Here is a 21,045-nt window from a genome sequence, read left to right on the forward strand (position 1 = left end):
CTTTGATGGGAACCTCTCATACTGCACACCCAGCAGGGAAAGCACAGCACAGACCCTACCTCTGAGAGACTTCAGGACACCAGCATTCCGTGGGCCCCAGGAGGGAATGTGAGAGGATCCACAGGAAGCAGGGGCTTTGAGAGGGACCTTGAAGAGGACCCTCAGCCTCCTCTTGTCCACTTCAGCCGGGGGGTGTCTCATTCGCTTCTCAGGACTCCTCACCACAGCCAGTGCAGATGTCCTGACCTTGATTCCATACGAGGTCCAACAAGGTGGTCTTTGCCTCAGTCCAGGAGAAATGACGCATGTTTCTGTCACCGTTGCCACCCCAAGGTCCACCCCTCCCCTGACCCCACTGCCTATGCTCCCTTCCTCTGACGTATGTCAGTGTGTACTTGTGTGCACACGCAGAGAATCTGCTCCACATTGCCAAAATATCCTGGGGTCTCAGGACCTCTAGTTCCCACGGCAAACTACGTGGCAGGGAGACAGCGCTAGCCTAGGAGATCCTAACTCTCCCTTCATCTCAAGACTCTGCCCCTGCCGAGGCTGATTAGTAGTAACACACACACACACACACACACACACACACACACTAAATAAAACTTCACAGGCTAAAACGTATTGACTGAAAATTTATAGAAGCAATAGATAAGTTTGGTACCTATTATCTGACTCAGTTGACCAAGTAGAAATTATTATTCTTAAATCTTACAAAGACAGAATCTATAGTCATGAAATGATGATTAGGATAAGAAAACTTGACATTTATTTTTTTAAACAACTGATATCAAGTCCAACACTCTAAGGAAATGTAAAGTCAGGATTTTCCAGCCAGGAGTCCTGGGGCTGACAAACGCCCCTCCCCGCCCCCACTGGGCCTGGAGCGAGTGCGCAGGCGCGAGAGGCTGCAGGTGCGAGTGCGCAGGCGCGAGCGGCCACAGGCGAGTGGGCGGAGGCACAGGGACGCCAGAGCTCCCGGACCGCTCCTGAGGGGAGGGAAGGTGGAGACTGGGTCGGTCCCCACTGCGAAAGGCCCCGGACCGGGGAGCAGCGCAGACACGAGTAAGTGCAGCTCTATCCGCAGCCCCTCACCGCGCGCCCCCGCCTGCCCAACGGCCAGCGGCCCCCGACTCCTCCAGCCTCGGGGAGCGCGAGCCTCGCTGGGTCCTCGGGTCCGGGGTCGCCGCCACCGGCCGCAGGGTGAGGACCCCGGGCCGGGGCCCAAGACGGTCGTGGAACTGTGGGCGCCCCGCGCGCTCGCAGCCCTCCCTAACTCGGCGCCCCTCGACCGCGGGGGGCGGCCTCTGGGTCTGTGGGCGCCGCCTGGACCCGGTCGCCGCGGGCTCGCGGGTTCGGGAAGGGGAGGTGCCTCCGAGGAGCCCGAAGTCGGGGCCGCGGGGTGCGCGTCGGGCGCGTTGGGTCCGCGGGTGTGAAGAGGTCTCTGCTCCCGGATGCGCGCCGGTGATGGGGGCGCCCAGCTCGGGATCCTGTTCGCTGGCCGCCAACAGCGGGTGTTCAGGTGGGACTCCGTGCTCTTTGCTAAAGCCTTCTGGAGGATAGGCTACAAAAGGTTATTAACGTTCACTTTCAGCGTTTTCAGGCTTTATTGACGGTCACTGACTCTAAGAGCGCGTCTTGGAGGGCAGTTTGTGACATACTAACATCTAAGCAAAGTTTGAAATAAAACTATTCCCGCCTTTGTATGTTTTGGGGTATGGTGAAGAGTTTTTCTTGATTCCGTTAGGCTTTTCAAGCCTAACGACTTTTGGCGACTTTTGGCGGAGCTGCACTGCTCTTAAATGGTGACAGTATTGTCGCTAAGTCATGTCCCAACTCTTGGGACACCGTGGACTGACTGTAGCCCTTCAGGCTCCTCTGTCCGTGGAATTCTCCAGGCAGGAATACTTGAGTGCGTTGCCATTTGCTTCTCCAGGAGATCTTCCCAACCCAGGAATCGAAGCCGAGTCTCTGGCATTGTAGGCAGATTCTTTAGCAACTGAGCTACTAGGGAAGCTCCTAAGTTAAATGAGCATTTAAAAAATACTTCTTTGAGCAGTTACCATAGACGCTCAAATATTTGAGAATTTTAGTTATAGTAATGGGCGTGGTTTCTTTGGTTTTTTGTTTGGTTTTGGGTCTTTGGTTATTTTTTGTTGTTGGTTGGCTGGTTTTGGGATTTTTGGATTTCTTTGGGTCGGGGTAGAGTTTGCATCAGGAGGAGATGGTATCCAAATCAGGAGAAATGTTTATTTCATGGTGTTCTGGTATGCAGTGTTGCAGTTTAAAGTATCTAATCCTGGTTAAATCTCAGATTGGCTCCAGCAAATGGATACTTTTATTGAGAATAGTTTGGGTTTTGTTCTGTGGGTTTTTTATGTGCTTTTCTTTTTTAGTACAATCTGCTTATTTAGCATGCTTCAAATCATAATAGATTGTAGTTAACACTGGTGGTTGATGCAAGGAACAATGCTTTGTAACACAGAGATGGGTTGTCTTTTTCTACAGAAATTTGTTCTTGAGTCAGTAAATTTCCACGTAAAACTCTCAGGAGTGACTTTTGCTATAGCACTTTGGTCTCTGTAATGAGGAATAAAGCATATCATTTCACTGTTGAAGATAATGGCATATACTATAAAGATAGGCATCGGGTACATAAAAGGAATTCGAGCCTTGAGTTTGGTGAATTAGTGTCCTCAATGAAACGGCTTGTCTCTTCGAAGAGAAGGAGAGCGATAACCACATGGTGATGACCAGGGTTCTTTCCCTACCTTGAACACCAAGAGGAACGGGAGGAGACAGAGTGATTTTCAGAAGAACTGACGTTCATTTATCAACCACGTACCCTCGTTCCTTGCTGTTTCTTAATTCCCAGAGAAATTAAAAAACGTGGTTCCTAACCAGGATATTTGAATGGGAAAGGTCCTTTCAGTTCCCAGGCAGGTAACTGAATCCGTTGTATAAGCGTTCATCTGCCTGTACCTTGGAAGTAACACTGAGAAAATCGTCTTCTCTAATGGATGAAGTGGGCAGAATAGGAGGGTGGTGGAGCTTTTTGGGGCAAGTTTTCCAAAAGTTGGAGCAAAAGTAAATCAGTCTCTTCAAAGGAACAGACTCATTAGATACCAGCATTTGGGCCTTAAGGTCTTTTGCAACATCATGTAGCTTGTTAGTAAAAATACTCCAGACCAGAGAAAAATCCACGTGGTCAAATGCTTATTGGATGAAAAGTAATGAAAGAAAAAGAACATGCTGAAGATTTTTAATATCTGGTATTTGACCCAGATCAGTTGACTGAGTACAAATAAAGGTCAGTCAAGAAATCTTCCAGAGAGAAAATTTAGTCATTCAGCTGTGATGTGGACAAGAAACCTGCTATTTATTTGTTAAAAATTAATCCCAACTAAAATACTTTGTTAATTAGCAATAAATATGGATAAACTGCAAGTAGTTTACTATGCTGTGTTTTCAAAGCAGGATCAAGGAATTAAAAGTTACTGAAGTTTTCTCTGGAAAGTACTTTCTCAACATTATTTTTCAAATATTGTAATTCTGATTGCAGTGTGTATGAATCTCAGAGTAAAATCTGTTGAGGAATTGATATTCTCTGAGGTCAAATGACTGATTCAGAAGAGCAGGGTTAAATTGGAGGGTAAAAGTGTCAATAACACAAATTGATGTCTGTCATTTTAAATGTACTAGATTGAGGGCCATTTAAGTGGATCGTATAATTAGCATAATTGTGCGTATAATGGTTTATGCTAAATTACCACACAACTCCCCAAATTTCAGCAGCACAGCACTATGGTTCCCACATCACAGCCCTGGGTGGGTATTCACTTTGGGGAGACTGCACTCCTTCAGATGGTCATTCAGGAACCCAGACTCCTCCCATCCTATACCGTCTCCCTTCCCTTAGACCTCATCCCCATCTGCATCCATCAGCAGAAGGGGTCAAGAATATGGAGAAATGCATATGGAAGTTTCTGATGAGCCAGCTCTGGAAGGATCCAGGTCAGTTTCTCTGCTGCTGTTTTGGCCACAGTCCATTTCTGTGGCCACAAGAGAGACTGGGGATTCTTCCAACTGTTCTCCCCAGGAAGGGAGAACAATTAAAGTTGTCAGCAACCGTGAGTCATTCATTTCGATTTAATTCGTTTTCAAATCTTTATTGGCTGTTTGCCATACACCAAGCGCTGTGCAGAGTGTGACCTGAGAATTGGTTGAGCAGCATCTTGATCTTGGAGGAGTTGTGAATCCTCAGGAGAGAAGACAGAGTATGAAGTGCCTGCCATCCTAGGAGAAAGGGATTAAGAGAACCTGCTTTGAAAGTTCAGGGAATGATTCTAGATTTGAAAGCTGCCTGGAAATGATTGATTTGGATTCCACTTTCAGAGATGAACAAGATATGATTGTGAAAGAAGCTGGCATCAGGAGCCGTAGAAACAGGTCCTGCGATACAGGGTATCATAAAGAATATCATGTCGTCATTGTTCAGTTGCTAAGTTGTGTCGGTCTCTTTGCGACTCCATGGAACTAAGAAGAGATATATCATTTTACAGCTAAAGCAGCTGAAGCCTAGAGTAGGAAGGTGACCATCCAGGTCAGGTAAAGGGGTTGAAGATCAGGTTTCAAGCTGAGAAAGAGTCCACGGGGACTCAGTCTGAGCAGTTCAAACACTGAAAGGAGACCACTAATGTTCTGGGAAGGCTGGCATCTGGCCTCAGTGTGGGATTTGAGACAGAGAGTGGGCCCAGGGGGAACTGAGCCTCCGCAGTGGGCAGAGGAGGCCACAACATCTCCGAAAAGTGCCACTGACCTCAGAGTGGGTGGAATGAGCAGTGAATTCTAGTCCACCTGAGAAAGCAGTCCAATCTGAATAACTCTGAGTTTAGGTTTATCTTACATACTTCTTAAGAAAGAACTTGGACAAGGCCAAGTCAAGTGCAGCCTCTTGAATTCCACACCCAGTATTCATTGGTGGAAGTGCTTAAACCCTCCAAGTGATTCCAGTATTTTAATTTTACTCAGTATTTAATTCCAAAGTTCTCTGTGCGATACAGTGGGTTCTTATTGTTTATTTTATATATAATATGCCTTGCGTGATTCACGCTGGTCAGACTACATGATTATGTTCACTTCTGATATAATCTTTTTAGGTACAGCCTTAAAGTCTTTGATAAGATATTTTAAAATAATTTTAGCATGTGTGTGTTCTATGATTACTTAATGAGCAAATAACTGGAATCAAAAAGAGTGTGAATGTATTTAATGTGAGGACAGGTGAAGTGAAGCAGTCTGGAAGAGGGAACCAATAAAAAGGGATCTTGGTAAATAAATAAAGACATCGTTTAGAAATGGAGAGGTATTTGGAAGGAAATTAGTGCCTGACACCATACTCTGCTCTTTGCATGTTTAGGAGCTAGTTTCTGATGTTATTTTCACCACAGATCTCCCTGTGGTGAATTGTATTTGACCTCCACACTGTTTATCTCCTGGACACATTGTGAAATTTTGAGAAGAAGCAGGTATTAGAATTTGTCTTGAGAGCAGCTATAAACATTTCCTGGAACCCCTCTAGGGTAGAAGAAAAAGGAAAGGAAAATGGAAACAAGGGATAAAGACAGCTAATAATGTTGGAGATACCACTGGGATTTGTGGTCTCTTTTTGAAATGGCTTCCCTGGTGGTTGAGACAGGAAAGAATCCACCTGCAATGCAGAAGTCCTGGGTTCGATCCCTGGGTTGGAAAGATCCCCTGGAGAAGGGAACGACTACCCACTCCAATATTCTGGCCTGGAGAATTCCATGGACAGAGGAGCCTGGTGGGCTACAGTCCATGGGGTCACAAAGAGTCGGACACAACGGAGCACTTTCAATTCACTTTTTGAAACTAAATAGAAGAAGTCAGAACGTGACTGTTTCTTGATCATGGTTTGTTTTCATTTTTGTCTTTTTTTTCTTACTCCTTCATCAGTTATTCCAGTTGATAGAACATTATGTCATCTTCAGTTTCAGTGTGAGTGCTTGTCTTGCTTCCATTTGTATTATTCATGCAAACGTTGATTGAACTGATGACCCCAAGTCATCAAGGAAACATTAAATACACTGATGAATACATTTCTTAATTTTAGAAAAAATTAATGAGTGAAGGTTAAAATACTCTTCTTAAATTTGTCATTTAAAAAATTCTCATATGCATACCTCATTGCCTAATACTGCCAGAAAAATGAGGAATTCCTATGTGTTAATGAGCCTGTATATTTTTTACAGGTATGACTATTACCGAGTGTAACAGCCCAGTTTGCTGGCCATGTCCTGTCTCCAGGAAAGTTGTAGCTGCTGTTGTTTCAGGTAGTCCCTTGGGTACCAGAGGTGAGTTTATGAAGCTATACGACCTTTTACACTTATTTAAAAAAATTGAAGTGTCGTTGATTTACAGTGTTGTATGTCAGCTGTACAGGTAAGTAATTCAGTTGTGTGTGTGTGTGTGTGTGTGTGTGTGTGTATTCTTTTCCATTACCGTTTATTACAAGGTATTGAGTAAGTTCTCTGTGCGATACAGTGGGTTCTTATTGTTTATTTTATATATAATATGCCTTGCGTGATTCACGCTGGTCAGACAACGTGATTATGTTCACTTCTGATATAATCTTTTTAGGTACAGCCTTAAAGTCTTTGATAAGATATTTTAAAATAATTTTAGCATGTGTGTGTTCTAATTCCAGTGGTAGTTATTAGAGATATGATTTTGCATGAAGTATTTCTCTTTTTGTTCTTGACCAATTAAAAAAATTGTTTTTTTTTTTTCTGATTGGTTTGCTAGATATTTGTGACTACATTAAAAATGTTAACTTTTGTCTCATCTTAAAATACGATCTGAATTAGCAATGAATATTGTGCTATACATAAGGGCTGTGACATAAATCTAGTTTCTAACTTCATAAACACATAATCTAGAAGGGAACACAGACACATATGTAACAACTGCATTTGTTTACTGAGTGAAATAGTGAGATGGATAAAGTTCTAGTAAGCCTTGAACAGCCAAATCAGCTTCAGAAATAGATGTGCAGTTATTTTAAAATATTTTAAACATTTTCCAGCTACATGCAGAAAATAGTGTGAAAGAGGTATGGTTCTTACTATAAGCAATTTAGCATTTTGACATTCTGAGCATCCTCATCATGAAATTAAGTCCAGAAGGAGTTTTCCCACATCTCTTGAAATGGTCCTTGTTCGTCCACAACATTTCCCATAATAACAGAGGTGCTTCCAAGGGCAGGAAACGTCAACGTTATTAAAGTTTCACAAAGCAAAGTCACTTTTAAGAATATGATGTCCCCAAACTGACAAAGGTCTTGAAAAATAATTTCAAGGGCGGCATAAATTATTTTCTGCTTGTCAAAGGGCAGAAATATTTAGGTTGAGCTAATGAATGGTAGAGTTTTAGAGTGGAGAATATCCTTAAAATATTACATAGATTTATACTGTCAGTAGATGCTACCTACATGAGGTTATTTGTATTTAAACAAATTTTAAAATTAAAACTGCAGTTTCTCAGTTGGATTTGCCATATTTTAAAGATGTTTATTAGCTACATGTGGCTAGTGAATACTGCATTGGCTAGTACAGATACAAAACATTTTCATTATCATAAAAAATTCTATTGAGCAATACTAAATATATACCCAGATATTCATAGAGGAGGCAACCAAGTCTCAAGGAAGTAATAAAACTTCCAGAGGTCACACAGCTGTGTTTTTAAAGAAACGCAGAATGATGCAAAGCAAGTAATAACAGAGGCATTAAAGAAACCCAGGAGGTTTCTGGAACAGATAAAGTAGAGTTTAACAGTGCAGGCTTAGTTGTTAGCAGGGTTGAAGCTCATGATCATTAGGACGACCTACCTGATTGAATTTGGACAGTTAAAATTTTATGCAGTGAATTAAAAGCAGAAAAATATTTCAATTTCAATCAAAGGCTGCCAGCTCCATATTTTTAGCCTGTGCTGTGCTTCCAGATTATGTTTATCACTTTAGTATACAGGGCACCACTCAAACCAAACCCGAAGTTTGGTTTGCCTGGCCCCAAGAAATGAAACAATCTTGAGGGGTTATGGCTATATTTGAAAAGGTTGATTTTTCAATGCATCATGCAGACTGGCCCTGTTTTAAAAGGGACTCCTGCCACCACATAGTCGAAATGTGAACTCTTTTCTCTCTTGGCAAAAGTCAAAGATAGGCCCTGCATTTTTATTATTTCATTAAAATCCAAGTGTTATTTTTCCATTTTCTACCTTGTTTTCATCACAGTGTGATCAACTGTAGTCAAGAAAGGAAAGGTTAGATTTATCAATCGAAGTGTGATAAAGGCCCTCTAAATAATTGAACCCTCAGGAGAAACAATCCTCATGTATTCTTTTTCTGTTGCTTCAATATCTTCATAAAAAGTCATTTCAGTATGTTTGGTCCTGTAGCAGAGATTCTGTGAAGTGCTTATCTTCCTCGGAGGTCCAGAAAGCCTGTGAGTGTGTGGATAAAGGTGGGTCTTAGAGAGAGAGAGGGAGGATGGAGAGAGACTTGATGCTGAGAGAGGACAATGTTCTAAAACCTCCTTGGGTTGAAGGTAGGGGAGCAGAAATACCCATGAGTAATCTAGAGTAAAAGTTAAATAATCAAGGAGATGAATACTCTGAAGGAATATGGTAACTTCCCTCCTAGAAATAAAAGTTACCCTTATTAATTCTCTTCCTTTTGCCCCAGAAAAGCATTAGTTAGGTCTAGAGAGGGGTATTATTGCCAGAAATGGAAAAGGCAGTTTGAAGAGACTAGCCTGGAGCAGAGAGAGCAAGAAAGCTGAGCCAGTAGATGGAAAGCAGACTTCATGGAAGTCTCCAGCTCAAGTTCTGGGAACACCAAGTTCAAGTCCAAAAGGGCCCACATGGGAACTGAGGAAGACTGGCAGAGAGGGCAAAGTTACACTGAAGGTACAGTATTTATTATGGGATTGAACTCCTGAAAGGCCTTCCAGTAGCTTCCGATCTGTTCAAGAATCCTTCATGTCCTGCTGCTTCCCAGTGAGTGGCTCACAGCTTCAAGACCTCTTCTCCAGGCTAAAGAACTATTTGTAATATACCCTGCCTGTATTTTTTACTTTGGCAACCCAGACAAGGAAAGTTGAACAATTTTCAGATTCTAGAGCTTTTGCCCCAGCCCTGGAAATGCTGCAGACAGCCAATCTCAGCTAAAGGGAGCCACTTAGCCCAGGGTCACATCACCCCTTCGTACAATGCCCTTCATCCAATGACAGGTGTAAGAATATAAAAGTTAAGACATCCTCCTGAATTGGGACATCCCCCTGAAGGGGTCATCTCATTTTAAGAACTCTCCCCCAAAGGGTCACCTGAGGTTTCCTGAGGCTGCAACACAACTTTACTTCTACCTTTGCCCAATCTGATGTCCTTTTCTTCCATACGTTGTTGATGCCAAGAGTTGTCCCTAATTAATCTCTTAGACACTAATCACTGTCTCAGGGTTAGCTCTGAACATGGTGGCATTTGTTTATGATTTGGAGTGCATACCTAGACTTTAAAGTGCAGCAGTGCCCAATTGCACAAATATGTCTTTCTATTTCTCTCTCTCATCTCTGTTTTCATTTTCTCGCTGCTAGATTAGTCAGGGGACTCCCAAGTTCTTCATTGTGTCATCCTGGTACCAAGATTCTCCTGGAAATTATAAAGTTATTCACCTTCTACATCAAGTACTTCTTATTTTTTCCCTAGAAACATAAATCATCCTTAAAAGGAATTAGAGTGTCAAATCTTAAATATATTTTAGTTTCTCCACCACTTTATACATTAAATGCTTTTTCCTGGAGACTGCTTCTGACATTGGCGTTCACTGTGCTCTCAAACTGCCTAATTTGGAAGCTACTCCTGTTTCCAAATGCTGCCTTCTGCTGGTCTCCTGAAGTTCTGAAGTCTGCCCTGCCTCCACTATTAGGTATAGTTCAGTAGTTGTCTACCTCAAGGTAATAGGGTATCTTTTGGAAGCTTTATTCTTTTTCCATTTACACAACACACACACACGTATATGATTACATATATTATATAATTCTAATACTTAAGCGTCTATGTGACCACAGCTTTATCTGCAGCCCACAGGTTTTGCTACAGTATATTTTCATTCAGTTCAGTTCAGATGCTCAGTCATATCTGACTCTTTGCGACCCCATGAACTGCAGCATGCAAGGCCTCCCTGTCCATCACCAAGTCCCAGAGTCCACCCCAACCCATATCTGTTGTGTTGGTGATGCCATCCAACTGTCTCATCCTCCATCGTCCCCTTCTCCTCCTGCCCTCAATCTTTCCCAGCATCAGGGTCTTTTCAAATGAGTCAGTTCTTCACATCAGGTGGCCAAAGTATTGGAGTTTCAGCTTCAACATCAGTCCTTCCAATGAACACCCAGGACTGGTGTCGTTTAGGATGGACTGGTTGGAGCTCCTTGCAGTCCAAGGGACTCTCAAGAGTCCTCTCCAACACCACAGTTCAAAAGCATCAATTCTTTGGTGCTCAACTTTATAGTCCAACTCTCACTTCCATACATGACCACTGGAAAAACCATAACCTTGACTAGACGGACCTTTGTGGCCAAAGTAATGTCTCTACTTTTTAATACGCTGCCTGGGTTGGCCATAACTTTCCTTCCAAGGAGTAAGTGTCTTTTAATTTCATGGCTGCAGTCACCACCTGCAGTGATTTTGGAGCCCAGAAAAATAAAGTCAGCCACTGTTTCCACTGTTTCCCCATCTATTTGCCATGAAGTGATGGGACCAGATGCCATGATCTTCGTTTTCTGAATGTTGAGCTTTAAGCCAACTTTTTCACTCTCCTCTTTCACTTTTATCCAGAGGCTCTTTAGTTCTTCTTCACTTTCTGCCATAAGGGTGGTGTCATCTGCATATCTGAGGTTATTGATATTTCTCCAGGCCGTCTTGATTTCAGCTTGTGCTTTCTCCAGCCCAGCGTTTCTCATGATGTACACTGCATGTAAGTTAAATGAGCAGGGTGACAATAGACAACCTTGACGTACTCCTTTTCCTAATTCTGGAACCAGTCTGTTGTTCCATGTTCAATTCTAACTGTTGCTTCCTGACCTGCATACAGTTTATTGTGATCCACACAGTCAAAGGCTTTGGCATAGTCAATAAAGCAGAAATAGATGCTTTTCTGGACCTCTCTTGCTTTTTCGATGATCCAGCGGATGTTGGCAATTTGATCTCTGGCTCCTCTGCCTTTTCTCAAACCAGCTTGAGCATCTGGAAGTTCACGGATCAGGTATTGCTGAAGCCTGGTTTGGAGAACTTTGAGCATTACTTTACTAGTGTGTGAGATGAGTGCAATTGTGCGGTAGTTTGAGCATTCTTTGGGATTGGAATGAAAACTGACCTTTTCCAGTCCTGTGGCCACTGCTGAGTTTTCCAAATTTGCTGACATATTGAGTGCAGCACTTTTACAGCATCATCTTTCAGGATTTGAAATAGCTCAACTTGAATTCCATCACCTCCACTAGCCTTGTTCGTAGTGATGCTTACTAAGGCCCACCTGATTTCATATTCCAGGATGTCTGGCTCTAGGTCAGTGTTTCATTATCATTCAATTAATGAAATTCTAATTCCTATTATGACTTTATCTTTGACATCCATATTTATCAGAAGTATGTTTTGGTTTTTTTTTTTTTAATTTAATTTGTTTATTCAGCTGCACCTGGTCTTAGTTGTGGCTTTCAGGATCTTCAGTCTTCATTGTAGCATGCAAGGTCGTTTAGTTGTGGCATGAAAACTCTTTGTTTGTGGGAACCAGTTCCCTGACTCGAGATGGAATTCAGGCTCCCTGCATTGGGAGTATGGAGTCTTAGTCACTGGACCACCATGGAAATCCAGAAGTGTGTTTTTAATGTCCAAATATTTGATAAAATATTGGTTATACATTTTAAAATTTCTTGATTATTCTGAGTCTTGTTTTATACCCAGCATTCAGTCAACTTAAAAATGTGCCATGTACACCTCAAAATTTGTATGTAAATGTGCATTTCATTCTTGTTAATGCAGTGTTTTATGCAAATGTAGGCCAAAGAGTTTTTCAATTAATTTATTTTAATTGGATATAGTTACATTAAGGATATTGTGATGGTTTTTGCCATAGGTCAACATGAAATGGCCACAGGTATACATGTGTCCCCCCCAATTCTGAACCTCCTCTCCCATTTCCCACCCCACTGTATTCCTCTGGGTTTTCTCAGAGCACCGACTTTAGGTGCCCTGGTTCATGCATCAAATTTGCACAGGTCATCTATTTTACATATGGTAATGTACATGTTTCAATGCTCTTCTCTCAAATCATCCCACTCTCATCTTTTCCCCCTGAGTCCAAAAGTCTGTTCTTTACATCTGTGTCATCTTTGCTGCCATGCATGTAGGATTGTTGGTACCATCTTTCTAAGTTCTCTCTATATGCATTAATATAGAGTATTTGTCTTTCTATTTCTGGCTTACTTCACTCTGTATAATAGGCTCCAGGTTCATCCACCTCATTAGAACTGACTCAGATGCATTCCTTTTTATAGCTGAGTAATATTTCATTGTGTGCATATAGCACAACTTTCCTATCCATTCATCTGCTGGTGGACATCTAGGTTGCTTCCTTGTCTAGCTTTGTAAATAGTGCTGCAGTGAATGTTGGGGTACATATGTCTCTTTCAATTCTGGTTTCCTCGGGGTGTATAGGCCAAAGACTTTAACAATGGTATTCAGATCTTCTGTAGTTTACTGATTTGTTGTTGTTCTGAATTATTGATCTAGGTAATTTAGATTTTATTTCTAGTTAGTTTTCAGAATTTCCCTTCATATATTGCCTCGAAGTTTAGTTTTATGACATGTTCCTTGTAAAGTAATGGTTGGTTTTATTATCCTGTCTTATCTCCAGTGATACTTTTTGCTTTCAAATCTCCCATTATTTTTTTTTCAGTTTTGCTTATTGTTTTTATGACATAAGTTTTGCATCCTTTAACTTGCAGTCTGACTATGGTGTCTTGTAAGGGGCATAGAATTAAGATTTTTGTTTGTTTCAAAAAATCTCTGCCCTTTAATGTGACTATTTACAGTTAACGTATCTTCTTATAGACCTTTTACTCCTTGTTTTCTGCTTGTCCTTCCTTTTTATGTTCCTCTGGCTCTTCCTTTTAAATTCATCAAACTCCATTTTCCCTTTATTAGCTCACAATGCTTATATAGGTAGCAGTTACACATGCACCGTGACTTATTAGCTCTTTTACTGCTTCTCAAGCAGTGCTGAGACCTTAAATTTATTTTATTACTTTTTCCTCTTCCTCTTGTTTTAATGCATTCTAATTTTTATATATTTCATTATTACTCTTATGTGCAGTTAGATTTTATTCAGATTTATTCACTTACGCTTCCTTTCTGTTCTATTTAATTCCTTTGTCAAGTCCTTATTTTCCTCTATGATAATTTTCCTTCTGCCTGCGGGTCTCCCTTTCAGTTGGTTCTGATGAGAACATATTCTCTAAATTTTGTTTGTTTGCAGATTTCCTTATTTCATCTTCCAAACAACATTTTCTCTGCCTCTAGAATTCTCAGTGAGCAGTTATTTTCTTTAGCATGTTCCATTATTTTCTAGTATTAATCATTTTTGTTGAGAAGTAAGCAGTAATCTTAATCTCATGCGTTGTTGAAAGGTCAACTGTTGTTTTTCCTCTGGTTACTTCTAAGGTGTTCTGTTTTTCTTTGCTATTTGTAAATTGTACTCTGGTGGTGTTAGATATGGTTTCTTTATATTTACTCTTGTTGCGTTTTTTAGTGCTTGTTGAATTTATGGCTTGATATATTCTTTTTAGTTTTTGAGAACTCTCAGCTATTATTTCTAAATATTGTTCTCGCCCGAATCTCTCTCTTCTTTTCCCTTTGGACTCCAATGTAAACATATGATGAAAATGTTTACTGTGGCCCATATGTTTCAAATGCTCTTTTCTGTACTTTTTTATCCTTTTTGTTTTCCACGTTTAGTCTTCCTATTTTTACTGCTACTCTGTCTTCCAGTTCATTTATCTTTCTTCACCTGTGTTCGGCCCACTACTGAGTTTAATTTTGAATTCTGTCAGTTCAACTTTAATCAGTTTCTAGTTGTCTAGTTAAATTCTCTACCTTGTCATCTATTTTCCTGAACTTGGTAATATTTATCAAAATATATTTGAACTTTAATATCTAGGTCATCCATGATTCTGATTCTGTTTTTTATTCTAATTCTCCTTTTCTTGGGAGTCTTGGTGGTTCTTTGATGAACACCAGACTTGGGATATGACAAGTTGTAGAGAATCATAATGACATTCCAGTTGACCTTTGAACAACCTGGATTTAGATTGCACAGATCCACTTATATATGGATTTTTTCCCAACAACTGCAGCACTGCATGATCCGTGGTTGGTTGAATCCTCAGATGCAGAACCATAGATAGGAAGGGCCGCCTATCAAGTGATATGTGAATTTTTGACTGCATAGGGAGTCGGTGTCTCTAAGTCTTGTATTGTTGAACGGTCAACTGTCCTTTTTTCAAGAGAGAATTTCCTATTCCCAGGTAAGGAGCAGAAGGAAAGATCAGCTTATTGATCTTCAGTCATTGCACAAGCTTCATACTCATTTTCCTTCTTTATAGATGTTTCCATCAAGGTAGCTGTTTCATCAACCTTCCTAACACACATTCACGTGGACACAGATACATATAGAAACCTCCAGTGTCCTAATTCATATCATTAGCTTTCCACCGGGCCACTATTCTTTGGTGGGTTCTGAACCTCAGTTTTATCTCCTCAGCATTACAAGACTCCTGAGTCTTTGTTTTGACTTCAGTTAGCTTTTGTTTGACTTCTTAACATCTTGCCTTGTCTACCTACGTGGAAAATGTGATAACGTCAAGGGACCACTGTTGCTGAATTGAGCTCGAGTCTCTGAATCTTTCCCATCTCTGGGATTTTGATCCTTAAAATTCTAGCTGCCTTGTTATTTCTAAAGTCCAACCCTGCTCTCTCCTCAGTCCTCCAATATTGTCCTAAGATCTACTGGCTTTTCTGCCTCTTAGGAGCCATATTTGGCTTCTCATGCTTTTGATTTTCATCAATAGTTTCTAAATGACTGGATTAGATAAAGCATGTGCAGAATACTGTTCTTACTTCTATGAGTTTCTTTTCTATTTTATTTTTCTATGTCATGTCTACCTCATTAGCTTTATAATGCTCACAGTCAAATGTTGCTTATGATTTATCTGACCTTTCTAGTATGGTTTCCTAAGGTAAACTGATATAGTTGGAAGCAGAAGTCCTTACCTACTATTGAAAAATTCTGTTTTAGCTTTCTATGAATTCTTTGATTTATTTTATTTTGTCCCATCTTCCATCACTTTTTCCTACCAGAAATTCCGATTCTCACAGTTAATTTTAAAATTAAAAATTATAATTAAGCTACTATGTTAATAGTCAAGGGATTAATTTTGCTTTGAAGAAGAACACAGATTGATGAATGGAATATGGAGAATTTCTTAAGACCTTTGTCATTTCTAAGCATGGGAATCAGCCATCTGCACCGTGATAAATTAGTCAGATATGTAAGGAAGCACTCATTATAAAATCAGCATTACTCAGTAACAATCTCAAAAGTTGCTTCACTTTCCTACTCATGTTACCAATTCCCACATGTTCAATAGGAGCTTAGAATCATGAGATAGGCCATTTTCCATGTCCTATCTTAGTAACTATAATTATTGGGAAAACAAAACTATAAATAAGGATTTGCTATGAATATATTCAAACCTTTTGTTCCTAAACATCTTCTAGAAGAAGACTGAAAAGTTTGACATAGAAACACCTCTTGATAAGTAAGAAACAGTAAAATTTCTCATAATAGTTCTTTTCTGATCCCATTATGTGATTCTCAGGTTCACACAAAATTATTTTTATATGAACTTCACAAATCTTATTTTTACTATTAAATCAGTGGCCCCACTCTTTTGAAACATGGGGCAAAATAGTTGAAATTGGAACAATTTTCCAAAACCCAGGGCATATGACATATGTACCTATAGAACGCAATATTTCTGTCTGGTTCTGCAGTAGAATTTTTCATACCTGCCAGTCTAAGTTGACTATTGTTTTTACAGTGCGTTAGTAGAAATCAAATGGTAAATTCAGTCAAACAGTCATTTCATACATCAAAAAGAAAAATCAGTCAACACAACTGTCTGACTGAAATAAAGGAAGAAAACAATTCAAGGCAAACAGTTGTCCTAGGAGACTTGTATAAATGCAGTAGCGGTGTCATGTGCAGAATTAACCTTTCCCCACCTTTAACTGGAGAACATTCTGCCAGCCAATTCAGTCAGCTCAGATAAGCCTGAATTTTAATATTCCAGTCTCATCACTCTCAGTTGATGGTGACTGCGCTTCCTTCTCCTTCCCCTGTCACTCAGTGGAGAACGTCAGAGCAGGAGGACAGTGATATCGGCATACTGTAATGGCCTGCCCTGGACTCTACAGCTTCAAAGTTCTTAAGCTGACTCAGTGATCTTACAGAGTCTGGTGCAGAAGGAATATGTGAATTAAATTACAGACCGTTGACTGCCTTCTAGCACTAACATCCCTTATTTCTGGTTCTAATATATCACTAAATACTCAAGAAGAAATTTTTGAGTGTTTAGCAGAAATATGGCTCCAAAGCAGACACATTGAAAAGAAACATTGTCATCTATGATTGGTTTTAAAGTTGACTTGTCTTTTACTCATAAACAGATTTAGTGTGAATTCAGTTTTGCTAAACGTTAGAGAATCTTTTGGAGGGACGTGCCAACTCTTTTGAGTTTTTTTGCACTCTGACTTTTAAAGCAAGGTTATTTTTCAAAAAGTTTAAGGGTTACTTGAATACTATAAAGATTATTTGTATTTTTGAGTTGCCAGTTCTCTAGAACAAATTTGTGTGCTTGAAGTTCTTAACTGTAGTACCTAGATGGCACGTGGAAAGCAAGCAAAAGAGATGACTTTTCTGCTTTGAGAGACCTCTGCCTATCTTTGTAAGTAACAGGACTCATTCCTCATGAAACAATGTTCAGAAAGGAAGGAAAGGTAGTTTTCTTAGTTGAAGCTTATGATACTGAAGAGGACTCTAAGAATAGCTTCATAAAGAGGATCTGCGTAAAACAGAAGTAACCCTAGGAAACATGTATTTTCTGATGGACTCTTATCTTTGTGATGGGGAAAAGAGGATATGGCAAGGAAGTGACACTAATACTGGCGTGTTACATCAAGCTGTCTCCTGGGATGCAGGGGTAAGCACGTGGGACAATAAAAGCACTTGAGAAAGAGTCAGCTCTCAGCCATCCATCACCTAGTTTGTGAGCATACTTGTGCCTCTCCTCCTCCTTTCCTTTTGACCATTTTACTTTTCTCAGCATATTTAAAAGAAGGCAAGGTGAAAAGAGTGGGTTAACTGTCAGATCAGTCTCATTTTCTGTTTTATAGTACCTCTCCCAGTTTGAGAACAGATAGAGAGCTTCGGAATAATGGGAAAAAAAGAGTCTCTTGGATCAGTAATAGACTCTCATGATAGTTGGCCAATCTTGTGCTCATTTAGGACGCTAAATAGCAGTAGAATGTACCAACTTCTAATTCAGTAACTAATTAAGTGCTCCTTTAGATAATATACCTGGGTAAGGGGAAAAAAACCCTATTTTTCTTTACCTTGTCATAGCATTAATGGATGTTGGGGGGAGTCTGTGTTTATCTGTCTATCCATCTAGATATAGATACATATTTTGGATTTGCTAGATTTATTATTCCTGTACCTGTTTCCCCTCAGATGTATTCCCTCTCCCTTTCTTGCTCTGCTGACCCCTAGAAGCCACATACTGTTCACATGATTAGATTTAATGAGAATCCTTGATATGTAGTTGAGGAGCAGGAGGAAGGGAGAAACCAGAGTCTTTTTCTCTATCTTGATCTTGCTGGCATCTCTGGCAGGAATGTCTTCAACTCTTTGACTCCAGGTCCTAAAAAGCCTGTCAGCCAGGTGACCATAGATGCTGTCTTGACTCTTGGTGATATCACCTGTTTCCTTTGACCTCCAGCCTAAGAGAATAGTAGTCTTCTGTTGGTGATAATCTGTGGATTGCACACATCCCTTATTTGGTCTCATGGCTCTTCCATGACTGGTATAACCAATTCTCTGTACTTAATTCCCTTTAATCTTGCTTGTAAAATGGTTTTCTTTCCTTGGCTAGCCCCTGGGATACAATGGATAGGGCAGTTTTTCTCATGACTAACTCACTAATCAGTGAGGATCAACCAATTCCCAGTAACATTAATATCCTAATTTTACTAACTCATTAGCTGCATTTGACTAACTGTAATATCTGAGCCATCCTTAGAGTATCTTTAAGGTAGCATGATTTGGGGGGTCTTGAGAAAGGTTGTAGGACCTTTCTACCAACTTCATCAATTCTCCTTCCAATGTCACTTGTATAATCATTTCTTAGTCTCACAAAATCTGAGGGATAGAGGGGGAATTATAACTCTGCAACATAGTTTCTGGAATCAGATGCAAACATTTAAAACATTAATCACACCTGTTTTTTCTAAGACAATATGAATATTTCAAATATTTGGCCTATATGAAACTTAGTAATAAATGCAGTTTATAATCAGTGTCCCTATGAGATTTGCCTACTGCCACATTTAATTTTTACTAACAAGGCATTTCCCCATGCAATAACAAACATGAATCATTACACAATCGTAGGGGTACAAGTAATATCAGATTTTTCATATAAATACCATTTATTTTGGATCCAGACACAAACCACCTAGTTGGGCAAATGTACAGTGTCATCTAATAGTGGGAAACCCTTCCATTATTTTGTAGACGAGATCGGAGGCTTCTTCTATACCAGAAAAAGTGAAGAGAGACTTGGTCCTCATTTGCAAAGGTCATGCCTGCCAATACTTTTTGATCAGACCAGGAATGATCCCTTTGAAGGTGGAGGGGATTCCAGAATATCATGATTTAGAATCCACTCCATAGACACAGCACGTTTAGAAATCCTTCCATACATGGGTGCCATGTTCAATTTGTAACCACTGTCCTCTGCTTCATCCTCAGTGACCTCACAATAGCTAGGGTCAGATCATCCTTGTTAGACCTTGGCACTCACTCTGTCAGCCAAGTGATATGCCAGCTTCGTAATGGACTCACTGTGAAACTGAAGCCACAGTGTAGTGTTTGCCAATTTCTGTAGTGGGACTGCTCCCATGGTGGTCAGTTTCATGTTACCAACATGATGTCAGTGAAGGCAGAGTTGGGAACAGATTTTTTTTATTATTTCCACCATACAAATTTAAGACATGTAAATAACCTCAAGAAAGAGCACAGATTATAATAAAATGCAGTATAATAATTAGGAAGTGATGAGTTTTGAATATCCGTTAGTATTGTTGTTAATAAAATTAGTTTCACAGTAAGTTTATATCATTTAAATTTTAATGATGACTGTATTTGACAACACAAAATTCCTGAAAAAGATAAGCAAGAGAATATGAGCTCTCTGTAGTACACTACCATTTGTCTTTCTCTCCTTAGGTTCTCTTGGAGCCTGCCAGGCTCCTCCCGCCATGGAATTCCCCAGGCAGTAGCACTGGAGTGGGTTGCCGTTCCCTTCTCCAGGGGGTCTTCTGGACCCAGGGATGGAGCTCAGTCTCTTGCACTGCAGGCAGATGCTTTACCCTCTGAGCTACCAGGGAAGACCTGGAGTGTCCCCAGTCTCCACACAGAAAGAGCCGCTGTAAGAACTGACAGCGTCATGGTCCATGGTCCTGGGTCTGATTTCTTTAAAGAGGTGTGAAGAGGATCCTGTCTACTATGCACCTTGTCACATGGAGAGTTAAGAACTAGAACTGTGGGGCTGACTGTGCTTCTGGAGAGAAGGGAGTTAGGGTTGGAGACTGTAGGGAAGCTCATTTTTATATGTTTTTGTGAGTACAGAGCAGTAAAACACAAAATGAAAATGGATTTATCAGTAGACTATTTCACTACGTAAAATTTTGACTCAGTCACCCTACTATGAACAATGTTCCTGCTGCCCCCACTGTTTTAGGATGTCACAGAGGGCTCCCTTAGAGTGCTCCCTGACTAATGTAGATGCCAGGCACCGTAGGGGGCTCCCCAGCTGGCACTAGTGGTAAAGAACCCGCCTGTCAGAGCAGGAGACATAAGATGGACAGGTTTGATCCCTGGGTCAGGAAGCTCCCCTAAGGAGGAAATGGCAACCCACAAGAATGATAGTATCAAGAGTTAAGGGTGTAAGGAAGTGACTTAAGAGTCAAGAGGTGAACCCTTATGAATGAGATGAGTTTTCTTATAAAAGAGGCCCCACAGAGATCCCTTGTTTTTCCTGCTATGTGAGGATGCAATAAGAAGTCTACAACCCAGAAAAAGTCAGCAGCCAACCATGTTATCACTCCGATCTTTTGATGTACAACTTTCAGAACTCTGAGAAAGTTCTGTTATTTATAAATTGTCCAATTTATAGTGTTTTGTTACAGCAGCCCAAGTGGATTAAGACACCAAGTATTTGCTAAGAGTGTTTTTGGATGAGATTAAAATTTAAATCGGCATATCGAGTAAACCAGATTGCCCCCCCTAATGTGAGTGGGCCTCATTTAATCATCTGAATGCCTAAATAGAACAGAAAAGCTGACCTTCCCCTGTGAAGAGGGAATTCTGCCAACTTGTGTCCTTTGAACTGGGACACTGAATTTGCTCCTGCCTTTAGACTCGAACTAAAACATTAGCTCTTCCTGATCTCAAGCCTGCTAGTTTTTAGAATGGAACATCATCATTGGCTTTCCTGATTCTCAGAATTGTGGACTTAGGCTTGAGTCTTCAGCTCTGACTTACCACCCTGCAAATACTGAGACTTCTGCATCTCT

At 40.5% G+C, this 21,045-nt stretch overlaps 1 long non-coding RNA gene across 2 annotated transcripts in view; it reads left to right on the forward strand.

Moving 5' to 3' along the window:
* Positions 1–946: 946 nt before the first annotated feature.
* Positions 947–21,045, forward strand: part of LOC136172406 (uncharacterized) — a 42,302-nt gene continuing 22,203 nt past the window's right edge. Inside the window, exons 1-3 of one of the 2 annotated variants that reach the window (XR_010664023.1) lie at positions 947–1,065; positions 6,273–6,374; positions 19,697–19,778. This is a non-coding gene — a long non-coding RNA (uncharacterized lncRNA). Of the gene's footprint in view, positions 1,066–6,272; positions 6,375–19,696; positions 19,779–21,045 lie in introns of those variants that run through there. The other variant, XR_010664024.1, reaches the window with a different exon arrangement.

The sequence above is a fragment of the Muntiacus reevesi genome, chromosome 7 (assembly GCF_963930625.1).
Source record: "Muntiacus reevesi chromosome 7, mMunRee1.1, whole genome shotgun sequence".
Lineage (NCBI taxonomy): Eukaryota > Metazoa > Chordata > Mammalia > Artiodactyla > Cervidae > Muntiacus > Muntiacus reevesi.